This window comes from Camelus ferus, chromosome 22 (assembly GCF_009834535.1).
Source record: "Camelus ferus isolate YT-003-E chromosome 22, BCGSAC_Cfer_1.0, whole genome shotgun sequence".
NCBI lineage: Eukaryota > Metazoa > Chordata > Mammalia > Artiodactyla > Camelidae > Camelus > Camelus ferus.
Genome location: NC_045717.1, coordinates 10,631,990 through 10,651,758, shown reverse-complemented (window position 1 = coordinate 10,651,758; position 19,769 = coordinate 10,631,990).

Genomic DNA, 19,769 nt, shown 5'->3' with positions numbered 1-19,769 from the left:
TTTTGGTTGGCCAAGTGCTGGGCATGTGTGTTGCTGTTATATTCTTTTCATCTAAGAGAATACATCTTTTTTTATGTTGTAGTGTCTGATCCATTGTTTTGTATGTAACATGTTCATTTATTAAAGTAACAAATGCAGAGACTGCACATGAAGAGACATTATATCATGAGTAGACTTTAAAAATCAACATTTAATGATAGCATTTATGATAAATAAAGTGCTTTTGTTTAAAGTATGTAAGTAGACTTTAAAAATGGAAAATAACTGAAGATACTGAATAATCAGATGCATTGCAAGTATCTTTAAAGTTATCTGTTAATAACCAGTATAATAATAGGTTGCCAAAGTGATCAAAAGGTAGTAACTCTTACTGTGGTTCATATTTTTTAAATTTAAGCTCACAGGTGTAAATTTCCAAAATTTACCCGTCTTAAAAACTCAATACTGCAATTTGCGTCTGTTGCCACCAGGTGGTGGTGTTTGCTTTGGTCAAGATCACATGATCTCAGCCACCATTAGCATTGTGAAATAGGTGAAGTGAGCTGATAGTCAAACTATGAATACTCAAGTCTTACTCTATTTGTCAAAAATAGAACAAAACAAAGCAAAACAAAAAACAAAACACTTAACGGATTGCTTCCTTGTTGGCACGCATTCACCGTATAAATAAGAGTAAGACAGAGTCGACCCTCAAATCACTCAGTTCTCTAGTGAGGTATTATAGAAGACAATTACTATGGAATCAGAAATTATAAAGTAAAAGAATTGTTAAGTGTCACATGAGGCAATAAAGTGGCACGGGAGAGAGTGCTGCATTCTTCCTAGTGGAATCTGGGAACATTTCACAGTAATGTTTTCCTATTAATCAAAGCTTTGAAGGATAAATAGCTCACCAAATGTGGAAAAGGAAAGAATATTGATTGGGCAGGAAACAAGACACGCCAAGGCACAGAGCAAATTTTATTTATAAAAAGATAGTGAGTCAGTGTCATCAAAATGTGGGGTCCATGGCTGGGAAGTAGGGAAAGACGGTACTTGATGGTAAATTTAAAATAGATGTCAAGGGCAAGGCGTGCCCTGCTGTTGGGTTTAAATCTCATTTTTAAGGCCATAGGGAGCAATGGACGATGTTTAAGAAAAAGATGGCATGATAAAATCTCTAAGATAAAGAGATTTTTAAGCTGGCTTGTTAAGAAAGAGATTTATGGATGCAGCTTTGTCTTATCAGGAAGAAACACAGCTCATCACAACATCCTTGGTGAGGGAACATTCTCAACAGGAATTTTCCCATTGTCTCTGTGTTCCTCTGCTTCCCCTCCTCCCTACCCCCTCCCCTGCCCCTGCTAGATTATCAAATCAATTTGTGTCCCAGTTTCTTACCATTTGCCTTCACATTCAGGGACTGGAGTGGTGCGTAGTTCCTTGGTAAAGCGCCTCTGTCGTGGTGTCCTCCTCAGGACCTTCTCCCTAGCTGAGATGTGGGGTGGGGTGTGTGATTGGTCCTCAGTTCCCCTCAACTCTCCTTTCCTCCCCGTGCTCACGGCTGTGCCCTGGGCTGTTGGAGCTCTCTCTAAAAGTTCTGAACCCACTTGGGATGAGGGTGGGGGTAGGAATGGGATAATTACATTTCCTAATCCAAATCCTTTAATGGCTACTTTGTTTACTGCTTGCCTTGACCTCCAGTGTTTGGTCTTTTTCATAAAATAGAATTGAGGGCACTGTGCCCTGTATCTGATTGGTCCTGAGAATAGGTGGTCTGCTCACACGGGGTGCTAAATGCTGCCTAGGTCTGGGTACCCTAGGATAAGGGCTCCTTCTCTGTTTTCCATAGAAACTGCTCTTGGGAGCTGGCTTCTGTCTTCGCTTGGCTTGCCAGGAGGCCAAAGGCTCACAGTTTGGTCACTGATAAGACTAATCCTCTCTGACAATGAGTTGGCAACCTTTCCCATTAGAATATCTTTGAAGTGTTTCCGGCTGGGGGTGGAGGCTGGAATTTGGGCTGGCAGGAAAGGACACTGGCTTTTTAATCCTAGAACCAAAAATACTCTCCCGGCTTCTTATTTCTCCAACATCATTGCCCTCTGGAAGGCATCCTGCCCCTCTGAGTCACTGCGCCCTAAGTCCAGGGCCCTTCTGAGTGCTTCTGGAAGCCTGGCAGGAAAGATGGTCTCTTTACCAGAGACGTAAAGTCTGGAAGATGCGGCAGATGTTCTTACTATAACCGGACTCCTCACCTGTCCTTAACCTGTTACTTCTCTGAGCGTGTTTGTTGATGGCTGTGAACTGTTCAAAGGCTTTGTGGAAGAGAAAAGAAAGAAAAACAGGGAGTTGAATTCCCACCCATTCAATATCCCCTACTTGAGCCGGCGGACTCTGTGCTGTGCCTCTTAGATCATGGAGTGTGTGAGGGACCACAGCAGCGAAGGTTCCCGAGGCCTCTTGAAAGCACATGCACACGAGAGCTGCTTCTGAACCGCTTTTCGCTGCTCCTTAACAGAACTGCACACTGGAAGAAAGATCTTTCTTGATATTGCCTCCATCCCTCTGTTCCTACTCGCCTCCTCCCAGCCCCACCTTGAGCACCTTATTTTTTATTTTTTTATGGATGTGGGTTGCAGAATGGCAGCTTTTTTTCAATGCTTTTTTTTTTTTAATTGACGTAGAGTCAGTTTACAATGTTGTGTCAATTTCTGGTGTATAGCATCATGTTTCGGTCATACATATACACACATGTATTCGTTTTCATATTCTTTTTCACTGTAAGTTACTGCAAGGTACTGAATCTAGTTCCCTGTGCTATATAGTATGAATTTGTTGTTTATCTATTTTATATGTATTAGTATCTGCAAATCTCGAACTCCCAATTTATCCCTTCCCACCATCTTCCCCCTCTGGTAACCATAAGTTTGTTTTCTATGTTTCTGAGTCTGTTTCTGTTTTGTAGATAAGTCCATTTTTTTTTTTTTTTTTTTTTTTTTTTTTTTTAGATTCCACCTATAAGTGATATCATATGGTATTTTTTCTTTCTCTTTCTGGCTTACTTACATTCTCCAGGTCCATCCATGTTGCTGCAAATGGCATTATTTTATTCTTTTTTATGGCTGAGTAGTATTCCATTGTGTAACTATCTCACAGCTTCTTTATCCAGTCATCTGTCGATGGACAGTCAGGTTGTTTCCATGTCTTGGCCATTGTAAATAGTATTTCTGTGAACAGCTTATTTTAAGTAGCATCTTTTCTCCTGGAGAGGGCTGATCCTTCCCCCACCTCCAGGGCCACGGTTAACAGGTAGTGCTCCATGCCCTTTCCATGGATTAGCTCATTTTCCACTGACAGGGACCCTGATGGTTAGTGGCTGAGGCTTTAAAACTGAGATCACTGAGTTAGTGGATGGAGAGGGTCAGATGAGCTCTGCTCCGTTCCTCCATCATCTCTATGTCTTTAGCATCTTTATATCTTATATCAGAAAAGAACCTTGTAATGACATTAGCATTAATGAGAACCCTGCAGCCAGAAGACCAGTGAATTGTGGACACCTGTCTTACTGGATTCTAGTCCCTGTGCTGGATACCTGCCCTCAGAATAAACGTGTCCGTTTCAGAGACCACACATCTTGCTCATCTCATTGACATTTTCATCACTGGGGAGGGGGAGTGACACAGCTGAACCACAGGGTGGGTTTCAGTGGCATTATTCTGCTCCATTCACCATTTTTGGTGCCCGCCACCTGCTCCAGATCATAGTATCCATTAAACTTTCCAAAGGATGCTTACAGACTTTGGAAGCAAACACTAAGAATTTGTTGATTTGTCTTTCAGTGGGCCAGTCCATAGAAGCTTGAGAGGGAGGAAAAAGAGGAGAAAGAGAAGGAGGAAGAAAAAGAATTACTGTTTTTTTTTTTTTTTTTATCAGCACCTACTACGATCTAGGCATTGCTACTTGCTTGCCCCATACGGTCACAAATAATGCTCACAACAGATCTAGGAGAGAAGCGCTTTGTTTGCCTCCATTTTATCAATGTGATGACTGAGGTTCAGAGATGTTAAGCAGTAAGGAGCAGGGTCACCCAGTTTGTAAGGGGCTGAGGTCATCTGAAGCCCTTGGTCTTTTACTCTATCAAGATGCTTTTAAAGAAAGCATGTGACCGTTGCTTTTACCCAAAGGGAAATTGGAGGTTCACGACCCAGGACTTCATTCTCACCGTGGTGCCGTGTCATTGGATGGGAATGAGGACTTTAGGAGCCTTGCTTGTGGGCAGAATGTCAGGTGATCCTTTGAGTATTAAATACAGATCTTCACTTTGGAAATGAAGCTAAATCACCTTTGCCATGTGAATTAGTTCTGCCAACGTGACACGCTGGCCTCATTCACCTTCTATATGTTAATCTATCAGTGTGAGTCATAGGATCTTGTAAGGGTAGGCTTGTGTTGGAATTTCTCTCTTTTGCCGCCTCTAGTTCTCTCCCCTTCTTGCCCTCTCCCGCTTTCCTTCCTCCTACCATCACGGCCACGTGCTGAGGCGTGTCACAAGCTGTCCGTGACCTTGGGTGAGCCGCTTAAAATTTCTAGTTCTCAGTTTCTTCATCTATAAAATGTTTCCAACAATAGTACCTCCAACAGTTGTTTTGAGGAGAATATAAGCATGTGCAGAGAACTTGAATAATACCTAGAAGATAGTGAGCAGTTCGTAAAAGTTAGTCATTGTTCCTTGAACACATCGGTATTAATCCAGACGTGGTGCAAGGCTAGGGAGCAAAAGGAATCTCCCTGCTGGAGGATATCACTAGTTTTCATCATCATGCTTCCCTCTGTTTTCTTGTATGATTACATTTCCAATATAGTTTGAAAATGTATTTTCAGTGTCATTTTTTCGGTATTCTCTGCTCACGGCACCCCGTCTCTTTGTCGAAGAGTAGTCCACACACCAAGCCTCTGTGAGGGCACGAGGGCTCTGGGAGCGATCTGGGAGGAAAAGCTGGCAATGTGGGAGACCCAGGTCCCTGGTGGTGGTGGTGGGGAAACAGTTATGTAGCCCTCACCAAATGTTTTTCATCTTGAAAGTGCTTTGAAAACATTAACTAATTAATTAATCAAAAAGAATTTCTACCAATCAGTGAAAATGCTCTTTACAATGTATTAAGCCTCTTGAAAGGTATTATTTATTCAATGATGTTTCTCTTTAGTCTTGAGGGAATCGTCAGTTTCTTTTTTGGAGACATTTGGAGGACTCTGCACACCGCTCTCACTCTCTGCATCCCAGCCAGCGTGAGCATGTGAACATGCTCCCCCACACACCCCCATACACGCAAACACAGACTATTACTTCATCATGATGCCTGTTGACATTGAAGACGTTAAAATACTATATAAGGTTCTCTCATCTCCTCTGCTTATCAGGTTTTTATTGACCTGCCAGCCAAGTCAAGACGGAAAACTCCCATTAAGGGTCAAGTATCAGTGTCGCCTCTGATGCCCATCTACTTTCCCGTCTCCTCTACTGGCCTGGGAGCCCCTTGAGAGCTGGGGCTTTGTTACCATGGCCTTAGAACCTAGCTGCTCACAGAAACTCCCCCACATTAGCCCTCTTCTCCAGCCCACAGAATGCAACTTAATCTCTTTGTGACATATCAGGAGCATAGCAATAATAATCTTATGTTCATTAATTCAGCAAATATTGAGCATCCACCATTCATTTATTTATATATTCCTATAGCATACACTTTATTCAGTGCAAATCTTTGTGTGACTCATGGTGATGGATTAAAAAATGATCCAGACAGTGTTATTTCATTCAAGTTTGTTGTCCAGGAGGAGAGCGAAGGCAGGAGCATGGATAGCTTTAATATGAGAAGGACCTGATACTCACCTGCAGTGAGGTACCTTCGCAAAAAGCAGGGAGGATTTCTGGCTGGGGCATGCAGCGAAGACTTCTGGGGATAGATGACACCTGAGTGGGATATTTGAAGAGGAATTGGGTTGTAGAAATGTTGAGAGAGGAGATAGTCCTCCGGATAAAAGGACAATAAGATGGGGGGATGTATGGACAAAGGATTAGTAATTCTGACTGGAGCCTGGGGAAGAAGGTTAGGGAGGATAATGTAGGAAATGAGGACTGGTTCTATGTTTGGGAGATGCATGGCACAAGCGGTGCTGTCCTGGGTCTGCCGCAGTAACAGCCGTCACTAATCAGAACAGTGTAGGTCCCACGAACGTGGCATCCACATCCCTGTTGAGATGCCTCTCCGGGCAGTCACTTCTAATCAGATGTGCTGCAACACACACATTCAGGAGAGGAAAGCCACATGCCGCTCCTGGACCACGGCATGGAGAGCCCTAAGTGACGGGCTGAGGAATCCAAGCTTTATTTTTCTGGCTTCAAGTTGTAATCAAGGATGCGTTCGGAGTCAGCACCATTAATATCGTTGGCTGGTCTACAGCAATGTAATCCGACGATACACGGGAGTTCTGTTGGAATGTGGGTGATTGGAGGCTTACCTAAACGTTACATTAAGGCTTTCAGATATTTTGTGTAAAATTAAAATTTTATCACCTTCTTTATTAACTCTGGTTATCAGTTTCTGGTTTTTGTTATTAATTTTCTAACAAGAGCAGTTAACTTCTTGTTTTCTGATTCCCTATAGGCTTGTAAATTCAGATTTATTGGAATACTGCATAAAATTAAAATATGTAGGCTCTGAGCAATTGTTTGAGGGGTTGTCAGAATTTAAATTCAGATACTATTACATCTATGTGAGCTGCTCAGACATCATTTCTTTTATCGGGCTGATTTCTGGAGAGATGAATGATTACTCTACAAGATACAATCTCTACCCTTAAGTTATAGAGCCGGGCTGTCATCAGTTATCCTTTTCTGTACAAGGGATCCTATGCAAAAAATGCAAATGTTGCCACGCAGGTGAGCTACCTGGCACCCAATTAATCTGCCTGGATAGAATCACGTCCTGGGGGTCTTTCCTGACCTCTCTCAAAAGCGCAAAATCATAAGGTACTGAACTTTCAAAAGGATGTTTATAGACACTGGAAACAAATACGGAGAAGCGCGGCGATTTTAAAAAGCTCAGGTTGTCTCTACTTCTAAATTTCCCATCCTTAGGAAAGTGAACATTTTTCCAGCATGTACTCTGTACAGGATGCTCAGAAATTGAGGAGCATATCAATGAAGAGTGAACGATCTGGGAAATGGTAGGCAGCTGCGTTGGAATGCTGTTTGAAAGGAAAGGGAATCAAGTCTTGTCAAAGGGAACTCAAGAGTCCTTTGCTCTGATGACATTCATGTTGATGCGTTCCTCCCACCAAGTCCCACACACGTCAGTTTTCTAATGTGCCGAGTGAACAAAGGGCCGCTCCTTCCGAGGGGATAGCGGTGTTACTCCGCGGGATGTGCTGTGCACACGAAGTGCGGGTTCGCTCCCCGCCTCCGCGCCGCGCCGCCTCCATCCAGCTCCGCGTGCAAAGGGGAGCTCGAGGCGGCGGATGGCGGAGCTCCGCGCAGGCGTTGACATCCGACCCCCTTGGGCTTGCGCCCCAGCTCGGAGACTCGGTCGTTGGGCCGCTCTGCTGTTAATGGTTTTACTCTTTCAGAGCCTCTGTTTCTTCATCTCTAAAATGGGGATTGTAACTGTGCTTGCCCCGGAGTGTTGCTATGGGGAATGACCTTGCCGATCTCTGCTATAGTACTCAAACAGAATTAGGAGAAGGCTCCTCGGAAAGCTTTAAATTCACGTCCTGGGCGTCACTGCAGGACATCCACTAACATTTCAAGTTCTCAGCGCCGTTTTCCTGAAGGTTGCCCTCTGTGACTTTCTTAACAGGTTATACTCATCATGCGTTGAAGAGCCTGCTGCTCTCGTGACAAAAATCAGCCTAACGTGTGTGTAGAAAGGAGGTCATTGAGAATCCCAGGGAGCTTTCTGCCTTCTGAAACATTCTCCAGGGAATAAACTTATTCTTAAGGGGAAGGAAAGAGGGTTAATGTTTAACTTTCCCTTAGCAGCCCCTCCCTTACTTTATTCTTAATATTTCAGTCTAGAGCAAGTTACTAGCCAAACAGTTGCAGGAGACCTATCCATGGTAAAGGGCTGGTTGTGTATTTGTGGCTGGATGTGCATGTCTATGGCTGTGACGTATGTAAATACACGGACACAATTTGTGGATGCTTTCTTGTGCACAGGGAGGACAGAACAGAGAGACGAATACCAGAGATGGAGTAGGAAACACATGGGATTGAGACTTTTTCCATAGCTAAGTGTCTCATTCTCATAGACAAGTAAGAATTCTTATAGGAGTCTTTGCCAAGTGCTACACACCAATATTCCATTTAGAAGTAATACTCAAAAATGGAAAATGAGAAGGTGTTTAACAAAAGCTTTCCACTAGTGATCAAAGCAGCCCCTTGTCACGGAGCATGCCCAGTAGCCTGCTAGAAGCGGATCTGTGCAAAATGCAGTATTACTTTCCCGGTTTGTAGCCACTGCCGCTGCAAAAATGAGTAGGGAGGCGGTGAGGCATTGGGTTCAAGGTGAGGCCAGAAAAGGCAGAGGCACAGGGGCCTGAGCAAAAGTGGAACCTGGAGGAGTGGTAGCAGGTGGGAAGGGAGGTGCCAAAGGTTTGCTTGGTTTGCTGCAGCATTTCGTCTCGGAGTGAGGACTCCCTTGGTCCTCATCCACACCCCACACCCTCCTTTGAAACCTCTGAAAATCTTGGATACTCTGCCTGCCACTCATGACACTGCAGCACACATCTGTCCTGAGAGAGGCCTGGGTTTAAAACCTGCCTCTGCATGATGATACTGGCTGTGACCTTGATCAAATAGCTTTCAGTCTCTGAATCTCAGATTCTTTGTAAGATGTAATGGACCAGCAGGGGCTCTCTCTCGTGGTAGACGCAAATATATCCTTAGGCACAACAGCACGGTTAAGCTGCAAACCCCATCCTGACCCCTTAATCCCAATACCCCCTGAATCTCTAAAGTAAGACAAACTCAGTTCAAATCCCAGCTCTGGAGCTTACGAGCTGTTAAGACCTTGGGCAAGTTGCCTGATGTGTGTGTGTGTGTGTGTGTGTGTGTGTGTGTAAGAGAGACAGCAAGAGACAGAGAGTGAGTTTAAAGGTTGTTAGGTACTTTTGGATAAAATGACAAATAAAAATAAATATCTCACTTTCCCCCTGGCATTGACAGCCTAGTGGATATTATTTTTTGTTGGGGACCCTCGGTTTCCTCATCTGTAAAATGGGAATAACAGCACTGTTGCTGGAAGAATTGCTGTTAAGGTTAAAATGAGAGAAGTTCTGAGCCAGGTGCCTGGCACATGGTAGGTGCTCAGTGTGGATTACTGATGCCCAGTTGCATGCCCTTCCAGTTTCTATAATGTTGAATTATCTCTGTTTCCTCCCATAACGCCATCCCCAGCAATCTGTCTTCTGTACTTTCCATGAGCCACTTTTGTGTACTCTGATTGATTACTGGATAACGTGGTCCAAGCAGCAGAGCCTGAGGGCTCTTCATGTGGATATAAGCACCAGACAGACCTGTTAGAACCCTTCTCTGTCACTTACTCAGATGTGCGCCCTCGGCAAGCTATTTAACCTCTCTCAGCCTTGTGTTACTCATCTTTTAAATGGAGGTGGAATCATTATTCCTGTTCCAGGAGTATTTGTGTGTGTGTGTAAGTGTGTGTGTGTGTGTGTGTGTGTGTGTGTGTGTGTGTGTAAGAGACAGAGAGAAACAGCAAGGTGAACGTCCACCAGGTACTACGAGATAATGGAAAATGGAAAGAGACATCCCTGTTGGAGTTTATGGTCTGCGGTGCTGGGTGCATGGGGGAGGCTGCACTAGCTGAATGATGGCATCCATGGAAAACTGAAACTCCAACAACTTTTAAAAAGGAGAGTGGTGTGATGCCTTGAAAGCCTCTATCTAAGCGGGATTTGACTCAGCCAGAGAGATCACAGGTGGCTTCCTTGAAGAAGTGACCCTGGAGCAGAAAACCTAAGGACAGATAGGAGGTTGCTGGACGAGTAGGGGAGGGAGCGACATGCATTGCTAGTGAGCTGTCAGCATCCGCATCACAAGAATATGATCACTATCTTCTTGTCACATGATAAACTCAGAGCATTCTGGGATTGTTTCTTTGTCATGTGTCACCGCTAAGACCATTCCCTGCAGGAAGTAAATGCTCAGTAAATCTTTCTTGAATGAGTGAACGTTAGTAGCAAATCAATATGTGTTTGGTGAACGAAATAAAAAGTCACTGCTCTGCCCTCAACTCACGGCTTTGTTCAGGATGCAGTTAAGGAAGACACATAATTTAGTCATAAACCAACATGGACCTTGGAGGCAAATAAACCACGCCTTCATGCTTCTAGCCCTGACACCTTGAGGAAGTCACAGGACATCTCTGTGTCAATCTCCTCATATGTAAAATCTGAATAAAGATAAGCCTCTTTACAGGGTTATTTTAAAGATGATAATGGTAAGTACACAATGCTTAATTAAAAGGGTGTCCCCGAGTACATAGTCAAGAGATGAGTATTATGAATGTTCTTAGTATTAGGACATTGGCAAATTGCAGGCATGCAGTTTTTTCAAAGAGTTGCAGATTGCTGAAGACAGGCCAGGTACAGCTTGAAAGCCAGAGGGTGTTAGCATCCGGACATCCAGCGGACCTTTACTTTGCCAGATATGCCTGGAGTTCATCAGTCTCACTGCATTCTCTCTCCAGTGCCTGAGTCAAATTGCAGGTTTGGATTGCCGGATGCTTTGGTTACCATTGACTAGCAGTTAGTAAAATATTCTGGAGCCTCAGTTTCCTTCTAGGGTTAATCATACAGTGTTTGGACAGAATAAAATCAGGTAATTCATGGGCATCACGGAGCACAAAGCCGGCACAAGAGAAGTAAGCAATACCTGTGAGCGGTGACTATGAGGACGGCCAGGCCCTGCTGGATGTTCTGTCAATTACTCTGCAACTGAATCAGCCTTTCCCCGGGGCCGGGGAATTGCTTCCTTTTGTAATTCCCTTTATGGGAGGAAGAAAAAGCAACTCCCCTCTGAGGTCTGAAAGCCTAGCTTCCTCGGACACCGCGCCTTCCAGGGCAGTTTCGGGCCACTGAACAGTCTAGGTGAGGCAGGTCAGCAGGGGCTCAAGGCGCTGGGACCTCTGCCTTCCCTCTCGAAACCACCGAGGTCGGCTGTGTCCCTCTCTGCGCCCCTAACCCTGAAAGGCGCGATCTGAGGTTCCGGCCGAGCAGTGGGCATGCCCGCAAGCCGAGGCAGGCTCGGGTCGTCCGCAGGGCGCGCCAGCTGGCTGTGCTCCGCCGTGTGCTGGGACCCGCGTGCAACTGCGGTGCTTCGTGTTTCGCAGAGCTGGACCCGCGGTGCGTGCCGCCAGGGGAGCCGAGCCTCCCCCGGCCGACCCCTGAGCCGAACTGAACTCTGCACCGCCCGCGGTTCGCGCGCTCAGTGTCTGGTTTTGGAAACGCCCGGTTTGGGGAGGAGAAGGGCAGGGGGGTCTGTCTGCAGACAAAGGGGTGCACATGCCCCCCCAGCGCCCCTCTTTTCGCAGCCGCGATCCCCTCCGTGGTCCTGTTCCCCATTAACAGTCACAGGGGCTGCAGCCCGAGCGCCACCACCCAGCCCCGGCGGCCTCGGCCCGTGCGCGCGCTCGGGGCCGGGGATTGGCTCGCACTCCCCGTTCAGGGGCTGCGCTGGCGGGCGGGAGGTGTGCGGCGCTCCGTGTGTGTGTGTGTGTGTGTCTGTGTGTGTGTGTGTTTGTGTGTATATGTGTGCGCGCGCGTATGCATGTGTGTGCGCGCGTGTGTGTCTGTGCGGCGCGCGGGCGGGCGCGTGTGTGTGCGCGCGCGAGGGCTCCAGTGCGGGAGTCGCTGGGTGTGCGTGCGTGTGTTATGGGTTTGATTCCAGAGCAGGTTGCACATTGGTCCTGGGTGGCTCGCAGGCTCAGGTCGTGCTTGGGCGTCCTCCTCCTAATCGTTTCCGAAGTAGCAGCAGCAGCAGCAGCAGCAGCCGCCGCGGCGACGTCGACAGCGGAGGCAGCAGCTCGGCGGCGCAGCGGGCAGAACTGTGCAGACGGGAGCACCGTTTGGGGAGTCCGGGGGGCGGGTAAGAGGGAGGAGGGGGAAAGCCTGTCTTGGTCTTTGGGATTATTTTCCCCTTCTTTCCCTCTCTCTTTTTCTTGAGGGTGTGTGTTGCCCCCTCGAAGTGAAGGAATTTTGCTCCAAAGCGAGCTGGGACCGAAGACTCTAGGCTAAGTTATCTCTCTATGTAGATGGTGTCAGGGAGCGAAGCTACTGACCGAGCCGCTGGTAAATGTTTTTCACTTCTTACTCTTTAATGCTTAAGGCTTTTTCCCCCCTTTTCTTTCTTCCTCGTTTCCTTTCTGTTGCTCCTCATTCTGCAATCGCTCCTGAATCTGCCTGCAGTTTTCCTTTCTTTCTCTCCTGGCGTTTGTGCAGTTTGCAACTTGTTTCGTGGTTTTCTATGTATTTTTTTCCTCCTTCATCCTCAGATGAATGCTGGAACATTTAAATTCGGCACTTCGGGAGGTCATCATTAGTTGCATGAGTTTCGGGGGGAGGGGAAAGATTGGTAGAGCAGACTGTTATTTCTCTGCAGAAGGACTGCCGGTTTCTCTCTAATGTTCATCGCAATTATAGGGATTTTTTTTAGGATGCATTTTAACGTTGCCTTAATGTTTAAGGTTATCCTTCTCCAGGATTACAATGCATTTTGACTCAGTTTTGACAGCATGGCAAATGCCAGTGATTCCAGAACTACTGTGTGGTACATGCTGGCTAAAATATTCAAAATTGGAGGAAGAATCATTTGAATTCCAAAAGAGAATTTCTTTAAAATGCTGTTTTGCATCACATTACTGCAGATTTGCAGGAGGCAATAATAGACACCACTACTCATGTTGCTTGCAAAGATAATAAACATCTGAGTGGTTTAGTGCATCACATACTGTCCTGATCTCCAGCGATTGAGCTATTGCTAAATTTACTTAATAATAAACTGAGGGCTGTGGAGAAGGAGGGAGATTGCTGGTATTGTTTTTTTCAAAACTGAGACACGGACAGCAATTTCTAACCCCTAAGCCAGCCCTTTCTTAGATCTTGCTTGAAGTGGCATCTTGTCAATTGGGGAGGGGAAGGGCAGTTTCATCCACATGGAATACAATTATTTAAAATAGCCAGCATAATGCATGCAAATTGAACTCTTAACTCTTTTCTTAAAAATAGAACCGACTCTGTAACTCTTGCTTCCAGGATCTGTTTTAAATATTATTTAAAAAATTAACATACAACTGTTCTCTAATGTATTCCTATTTAAGTTCTTTGAGGGTTCCTTAGCAGTTACCCTGTTTCATTTGTTTGGCTCTTTTCCCCCTAAGTTTTCAGTTCCAGTAACTGAAGGGTCAGTGAGTAAAGGCAGATCAGCAGTTTTAAAAGAAATCAGTTTAGAGTTGTTAAAAATTCTGCTAAGCCATGGGAAAAAATGGGCTAAAATAATGGCAGCTTACGTGTAGGGAGGGAGGTCAGGGGTAGAGCCGAATGACTGCAGTTTCAGGATGTGTGTTCCCATCCTGAGGCACTTTGAACTCTAGACCCAGGTGAGGAATATCCAGTTCAGGGACACTCTGAGGCATATACATTTTACAGAGGGAAAAAATGCTGTTCTTTAAGGAAGCCTGCTTCCACTACGTGGTTGCCACCTCACAGAACAGTAATTACCTACGTGCAAAGAGTACGTTTGTAATAATGCTGTTCAACTTTGTTCTAATGTAAACTTAGCTGATGTTGGAAGAACAGCATAAAACAGTGCAGCGTGTTTTGGACAGAGAAACAAAACGAACTATAAATGAACTGAACTAGTCAGACCTTCTTTTCTATAGAAAAAACTTCACGGCATCATGCAAATCTACCTGCTCTGGGTCGCCTCTGTTGACGAAAGCTTTCCTTGAGATTGTGGACAGGATTCCTGAGATCTAAAGCTTATTTCTTCCTTTGTAATCTGCTGAGGAGAATAAGATGTTTTATTTGGAGTGAAAGCTCAGCTTACTCATGGGTCCCTTGAGATGACAATATTGCTATTTTAAAATATTTTTATGGACCTTTGCATTTACCATTTTGATCAAGTTTGGGGGGGAAAAACCCAACTTCCATTCACTAGGATCACAGTGGTCTTGAAGCATTCGTTTGCCTAAGTACCAAAGAAAAATGAATTCATACAGTACCTTATGATCCTAAGAACCCAAGTCTTCTAAAGCATCACGCTTTCCTCATTCTAGGACCAAAACCAGAAAGCAATATACTCCATGCTGAGCAGCTGCCTTATTTTCTTGCATATTTCACACACATGGGCACAAACAGATAACTGACCAGGCTAAGGACCCATTTCATGTGGCCCAGGAGGCAAGATTTCTAATCATTCTGTAATGTATTCAGAGCATGAATTTGTTTACGAAACAGCACAGTTAGCTTCAGTTTTAGCATCTTCACTAGACACGAAGACCAAGGGTCCATTGATTTAAAGAACATACTCCTTCCTGCTGAGGTTGGTTTTTCACCCACCCACTCCTCTTTCTACGTCTAGTTTCCTGGCAACTCCTGAAAAGCTCTGAGAATCTGTGTTAAAATATTAAACATACCTACTTTTTGGGTGGAATGCCTGGTGAGATTACTATTCAGTCAGCTGGATTTGTGATTGCTCTTCTATGGTTCTGTGTGGCACAGTGTTTGTGGCATGTTGGTGGTTTTATTGTTGTTGGTTGTTAAGTTTTTCCAAGTAAATCTTCACTAAGCTCATTTGAACTTTCTGTGTCCGGCGTTGATCTCAGGTTAACGTATCAAAATAATACCCTCCTTTTGCTAAGCTTGTTGGTAAATTAGGTAGTTTACTTTCAGTTGGTGTTTGTGTTGAATTTCAGCATTTCCAAAGGCATGGCCTCTGACATCGTGGGGAGAAGGTAACTTACTTGGGAAGAGACAGCTGTGTAGAAAGCGACCGTTGGTTCCTGGAACTTGACAATCACATTTGCCCCTATGGCTAAGGTTCCTATTTTCATTTTGATTAACAGGAGTGTTTTCTCTGCATATATGAGGCGTTTATCATGCTAGAGCTCCTGAAATGTTTCTTAAAAGTAATTTCTAGTTGTTTTTTTTTTCCATTGTATAATTGAGAGGAACTCTGAACTCCTTGTGTCTTTTGAAGGAAAACCTGAATGGGCGAGCTTTTCCATTGTTTTCTATTCTGTGTAGACTTAATTTTGAGAAGTAATTTCTGGTGAAATATGGTCAAGGTCATTGCCAAGGGCCTTTGTACCCTTCTCCACGTAAGAATTCAAATCGAAAGTCAGATTTACAGAGACAAAACTTGTATGAGGCTCCTACCTCAAACGGGACTATGTGGAAAGCATATGTTTTCCTCTCTCATTACTTTGTGTGAAGCAACAGTTTGATTTTATTTTTTTTTTAACTTCCTGGGTCCTAGTATCCCTGATAGACTCACAGAGAGAAACCTTTCCATTCTGTACTCATAGTACATACAACAGATTCTCAATCTTCAGGGAAGATTGTAAGAGCAATTTTTTTTTTCAGTGGATGGCTGCCTTTTGATACATCCTTAATAGGAAAGGGGCATAGCAATATTTCATAAAATGTGATGTAGATCTAATTAGATAATACCCCATGTAAAAATTTGTGAAACCAACACTAATTTTGTAAGAGTCTTCTATAATGACAGCAAATAGTAGCTTTGTCAAAGTATTTCTTTGTACTCCTGGTTTCTGGTTTGCTTTGTAAAAGGAACATTCACAATGTTCAAGACTTTGCGCTACCAGTAAATTATACATATATATATAGTATTGTTTTCTCTACCTAACAAAGGTAAACCACTACTTAATTATTTTAGCTATGCTAAATGTATCCTGCTCGTATTTCTGAAAGATTTTATGAAGTTGAAGAGATATCAAATCTTTTCCCTAAAATTCACACTACTCACTGCCCCAAGTCCACTTAATACATCATATTCTCCAATGTGATTTTGAACTTGAAATATTGCAGCCTTTTTTTTTTTTTATGAATTCCTCATGGCAAAAAAATGAAGCACGTTGAGAAATAGTTTGCAAATCAAGTTCCCTCGTTTTTGCTGAAAGACTTTAATTGGTCCAGCTCTCCTAAGCGTAGAAATCTGAATCTTTTAGACAAAAAGAATTATCAGGGGAAAAAAGTACGGTTACATGCTTTTCAACAGTAGTGTAGGGGAGAAGAGAGCAGGTGTTTTAACTCCTTTTATGTAAATTTAGTGAATAGAAATTGAAGCTAAATAATACAGCTAATATGTTAAAGTAAAATCTCATTTCCCCAACAAAGATTTCTCTCCTCACCCTGGACAATATGAATTGATGTCTGATTCTAATGGTGTGATTGAGTGCCTTCCTCATCACTTCCCCAGAATATCGGTGGTGGGTACCAAAGATTCTGCACCCGTATTGGGAACATATTAGTGCATGGTTTGGGAGGAAAGAGATGGTTTCTTAAAGAGTTTAGACTTCTCAGGCCTTGACTTCAGTTCTTGCAGAAGGGGGCTTTGCTATCCTTGACATGTATTTAGATCACGCGTGAAGACTTGCCCTCCTTCCTCCTCTCCCTGATTTCATTCTGCCACAGGTTATTCACATACAAATGTGATGCCAGATTTCCCAGTTTAGTTCTTATCATCTCAGTAGTGTGTGATATCTGGGAGATGAGGCAGACCTTTTAAAGTTTGGGACTCAGTTTTCTAAAAGACAGGTCTATTTAATTGTTCTAGTGACTCAGTTATTTAGCTGTATAAGCTTCAGCCTGTTAAAAAATGTTAGAAATTTTGTAGGATCCATTTCTATTAGTCTGGCCTTGGTAAAGCATTTATTCTGTGATATGTAAAAGGGAGTTATGGCCCTTATAAAATAAAGAATTGATTTATGAATTTGGTGCAAAAGAATAAGTCATTTGTTTGTTTGTTTGTTTGTTTAGTTTCCCCAGTCTTCAGTTTACCTATTAGGAGGCAAAAACTAAAGTCAGAGAATATAATTTATTTGGTGAAGATAGAATTGATACTAGCAATAATGTAATTATTTAAAGTCTTTAGAGGATATTTCTGTAGAAGATTGTTTTGGAAAAGGCTTATGTTTAAATGTCATTTTTATTATTGCTCAGAGTTTAACTGATACTCAGCGTTTTGACTTTTCTTCTTCTTCAATTAGAGGAATAAGAGTATATGTGGAAAATGAAATACATCATTAAATAGAAGTGATTTTGGCAAAGGTTAAAAAAAAAAATCCCCTGAAGTAAAAAACAAAAACAAAAAAACACAAAATTGTATAAGCTGCTTTGTATATTTGTAACAATTTTTTTTAAGTACCACTTAAAAATTTTGTCTTAAATGATAGAAATAGTCAAGTTAGGGTCTTAGATTATGTCTAAGAATGAGACTGATGAGAGAGACAGCTATATCCACGTATATGTCCTTCTTTCAAACAGTAAATATCTGCATAGCTAAAATCATAATCATTATTAGAGATCTTATTCCAACAGACCTTTTGATCTTAACTGTGATAATTTTTCTAAGCCATTTCCAATGGGAGAGTATATGGTTATATACCATACATTTCAGTAGAAATTATCCATTACTGAGAAGGAACATAGACAAATTAAAGCTGCAGATAAGTATATTTCAGTCTTTTATTTTATTCATTTTTTCTTCAATAAGCAGTTTTTAGATTCCCAAGACAGGGTAGGTTCTGTGCTCCCCTAAGAGCTAAATCTTATGGTTAAGAGCCATTTGATGCCGAAAGGATGTGTAAGAAAGTTAAATGAGAATAGAGGTGGTTGTTTTGTTTTTGTTTTTGTTTTTTAAATACAAGCTAAAGCTTTGCTCTTTGTGTCTCTTGAGAGTATATTAGAAAAGTGATTTAATTTAACTGTAGTTTAGGGTTGGCTTAGGCAGTGACTATAGACAAACATCTTCTCATTCTCCAGCTTCCATATGCCCCACTCGTATCTCCTTGTGTCGTCTGGTGTGATGTGACCCCTGGAATTAGAGACCTCAGTAAAGTTTGGTGCTACTTGCATGGATTTAGTGGAGACACCAGGGAAAGGCAGTGTGAGTTCGTGGGTCGAGGTTGCAGACCAGAGGAAAATGTATTCTGTATTTGGCTACCATTTCCTTATAGCAATAATCATGGCACCAAGTTTTATTTTTAGCCTCACCTCCACTTCTGGGGAAGACACAAACTGCTTCTCTAACCCTAAGAATAATAATATAATTATTACAAAAGTATTTTGCAGTGGTTAGGGCTCTGCAATTTGTGTGACATAGCATCTAATTTTTCTCCTCTCTAATCCTGTTTATATATCCCCACACATAATCAGACTCAGTCAGATGAAACCAATTACTAAGGGGAAAAAAATCAAATTTATTTATTATATTTATTGGATGTGTCTGTTGCTTAATTAGCCATTGGCGTATTTACACATGGCCGCAGAGAGGGCCATGGATGAGTGTGGAAAAATGATCAATCATCACTTCTCACAATCCAGAGGAGCCTGCCAAGAAAACAAGGGAAACAAGCAAACAAACAAACGAAAAACACAACCCTATCATTTCTCAGTGCTATCAAGGTGGGGGGACTGAAAACTGAAAAATAACTATGACCCTGAAAATGTGTTTGGTTTGACGTTAGGAAGATCTGGAAAAGATTCGGAGTTGTTACCAGATTTTTCTTAACCCCTAGATTTAATGTTAGGAAGAAATGTAAGGAGTTCGTTGTGCTTAGAAACAAGTAGTGATTTAGATGTTCAGAGGTGTGTGTTGGAAAACAAACTCAAATTATGCTACAGCGCGGATGACCAAGCCTGCCCCTTGACTGTGCCCTGGACTGTGGGAAGCAGGGAAAGGATGGCGGGGTGGGGTGAGGTTTGGTGGGTGGGAAGGGTGAAGGGGTCTGCAAGGTGGCATTTGCAAAGTTATTGACCACTGCCTGATACCCCGATGAGTAAGTGCTAAGACAACATGGTTAAAGCAGTGAATTAACATAGCTTTTGTTTTTGATCTTTGATGGCAAAGACATACACAGGCTTTTTTGTTCTCGCAGATCCATTTTTTTAAATTCCTTACTGCCACCAGAAATGTTTTCTTCTCATTTTTTTACCCACCCCTGGCTCAATTCAATGAGATCGATTTTGAGCATAGCTTATTTCTTAGTGTTTTCTCTCTTGTCGTACATTTTTGGAGATTTATCATTGTGCAAGTTGTTCTTCAAAACAGATAATAAGTGGAATAACCACCATTTCAAGTTAATGGGGCAAGTAAACTAGTAACAGAAGCATTATCTTATCTCTGCCATTCTTGAATTCCAGGGACCACTACATTTTCTGTTCATCTGTCCTGTCCATACCCTTAAGGTAGACCGTGCATGTCAAATTCAGGGAAACAAACAAACACACAAAACCGCTTGGGAACTTGAGGCATGTGAGGACTGTCTTCAAGGAAACACTGAATGAAATGCGTTTTTTAAGAATCGTAGCGCACTGTGAATGCGTCCTTTAGAGAAGACAATGGGTAAATTATGATTTATTGCTAATTGCCGTTTATTTGGGGATGCTGCTTTTGAAGGAACTACTTAAGCATTGTGCGTTATGCTTTTGTTACGACTGGCTGCAGCGAAATTAAAATGGCAATGTGAATCTTG